Consider the following 2,814-nt stretch of genomic DNA (forward strand, 5'->3'; position numbering starts at 1 on the left):
TAGATGTGATAGTTTCATGTAGATGTGCTGAGGTGTGACAGGGAAGCTGTTGGTACATGGAGGATGTGAGGTCTGTAGCAGGAGGCAGCAGCATGCTGAGTTTGTCTGAACTCTTCCATCTGTCTGATCCCACATTATCCCAAAGCCTGTGAGCTTTTCCATTCCTGACCACACAGCCCTCACACTGTTCTGCTGCAGATAGTTTCCCACCGACTTGCTCTCTTCCTTTTTTCTTCACACTCCTCCTTAACTCCCTGTTTCCCTCCATGAAGGCCTTCTTCTTTATGCTCAGTGGCTGCAACACAAGTTCACATCAACCAGGCATTTGTTCAGAAAACAGCGTCACAGCTTTGGACTCAGGAAGTGTTTCAGATGTCAGCTGTCACTCAGACAAGCTTTCATAGGGCCTGGATAGCTCAGTTGGTAGAGCATCAGACTTTTAATCTGAGGGTCCAGGGTTCAAGTCCCTGTTCAGGTGTAGAAATGTGATCTCCCACTTAACCTGTACTTCCCTCTATGCCTGCACTCTGTTTCTACACTGTCACCTCTGACAGAGCCTGGCTGATGCTTTTCCTTCTATGTAGCTTATTGTTAGCTTTGCTGTTAGCTGCATCGTTATATCCTCATTTGTAAGTTATAGAAATATATAAATAATAAATAAATATATAAGTTATCTAAAATACATTGTTGCTCAGTTTTCCTCTGAGCCACAGAGATGGTCAGCTCTCATTGTGTCCAATAACTGCAGCTTCTAAAGTGGATTTCATAGCACTGCTGCATCTCTGACAGTTATCAGGTCATTTGGGTGGAAAAACATACATCACAACCCTCTGAATCTGCTTTCAGTCCCACTTGAACAGTCTCTCACAGTTTCAGACACTAAATGTGTCTTTTAGTTTGAATCTCAGCTGATATCTACAACAACTGTAGAGGGACTCATATCATTTCACCAGCTGGTGTGATAAACTTACAGAAACACCTCAGGAGCAGCACCTGGGATCTTTTGGGAGAAAAGGGGATTCTCTCCATGCTGATAGAGCTGGTAATAAATGAGTTTATGGATCCTACATATTACACAGTAAAACAATGATAAAGGTGCTTTCTGAGCCTTGACATTTTTTTCTTTTATTAGGAAAATGTTCCAAATTTGAATCCCATGGAGGGAGCCAATGAAGTAAAGATTGATGCATAAAAGCATTAAAAACCTCTCCTGTAAGTTCTCTGTTCAAGTTTCATTTAGGTTCAGCTGCATGTTTCTCTTTGTTGAATCTTTAACCCTCATGGAGTCTAAGGCTACGGCTACACGAAAACGAAACAAGGTTTTTTTTGAAAACGGGTACGAAAATTCTTGCGACCACACGGCAACGAGCTGCTGTAAAGACTCAGGTCCAGACGAAAACGGGTGAAAACGATGAAACGATGAAACGATGCAGTACACACGCCACTGTGTCACGCCACGCTGTGAGACAATAGAGAAGTGTTAAAATTGGCTCACAGCGTCAACGTTTGACTGACGCAAAAACGTTTTAGCTGTAACAATGGAAACGAAACGAGGCCGTTTTCAAACTTTCCCACTCTGGAACCCGTTCTCAAAAACTATCGTTTTGGGGTAGTGGGAACGCCGGCCCCGTGTGGCCGTGACAGCGAAACGATAAGAAAAAATATCGTTTACAGTGAAAAACGTTTTCGTGTAGCCGCAGCCTAAGGCCTTTTCAGAGACTTTGAGGCAGTTGTCACCACCTTGACATTTTCAAGTATTTCAACTAACTGTAAACATCTATGCAAAAGTGACACATATGGTTGTATTCTGAAAAGCCTAACAAAAAACAATATGAGAGTGAAGTGAATGTAATACAAACAAGTTTTATTTAAATTGAGGGGAAACACAACTGTACAAAAAAACAAGTTGTAGAGGTCTTCAAACAGTGCAAGAAAACACACTATAAATATATCTAGCCAAGACTTTTGAAGGTTGAACCTTGTAAACAAAAGTGTTGGCTGCATAAAAGTAAAAAGTGCAGTCAGAAATGTTTTTTTGTTTTCACACAAACTGTAAAAAAGTAATTGTAACTCCAGGCAGTGTCTCTGTTAGTTGAATACTAATTAGATGGGTGTGTAACACCCCTGATTGCCCCCACCCCCCTGTCACTCTCCATGTGATAATTGTCTGTCACTGGCAGGACATTGCTGCCTTCCCCCACACTCTATTGTGTCAGTGCAGTATACAAAGTGTCTTCAAAGTACAAAAAATGTAAATACACAGTATGAAAATATAAAGTATAAATCAGATAAATAGTTACACAGTGCAGATGCAAAGTAGGGTTAGTTTTTTTTTTCTAGTAAAGTAGAGTACACACACATACACATCATGACAAAGAGTCTGCCCTGGGACTAGGGCAGCTCAAGCATTTGTGTAGTAGATCTACAGTAAGATTCAGTTCCAATCAGCTGTGCCAAGAAACATAACAGTTTCTGTCTGGTTGAAGGCAGAGGTAGACAGCACACACTGTGCACTTCCAGAGAGTTTTCATTACTTTGCCCTGCTGTATGCAGTACACACAGCGTCTGCGACCATCACTGGCTCTCTTCTCATCTGTGGATGATCCAGCCCCGCAAACTGGCAAGTGTAGCCTACCATCTTCCTTTGGTGGAGCCTTTGGTTCCTCGCAATGCAATGATACACCACACAGCTCTGCAGTAAGCTTCTCAATGAACTGCTTGTGGGTCATGCTTTTCTTGTGCATGCTTTGCATGAGCTCTTTGTGGAGAATGTAGGCATTTGTTGAAGCGATGTCCAAGAAGTGAAGAAAGAGC

The 2,814-nt window shown here is 42.0% G+C and overlaps 1 non-coding gene across 1 annotated transcript; it reads left to right on the plus strand.

Annotated features, from left to right (window-relative positions):
• The first annotated feature begins 405 nt into the window (after positions 1 to 405).
• trnak-uuu (transfer RNA lysine (anticodon UUU)) lies at positions 406 to 478 on the plus strand. The gene has a single exon. It is a non-coding gene; the product is annotated as a tRNA-Lys (tRNA).
• Positions 479 to 2,814: the final 2,336 nt, after the last annotated feature.

Source organism: Odontesthes bonariensis, chromosome 2 (assembly GCF_027942865.1).
Source record: "Odontesthes bonariensis isolate fOdoBon6 chromosome 2, fOdoBon6.hap1, whole genome shotgun sequence".
NCBI lineage: Eukaryota > Metazoa > Chordata > Actinopteri > Atheriniformes > Atherinopsidae > Odontesthes > Odontesthes bonariensis.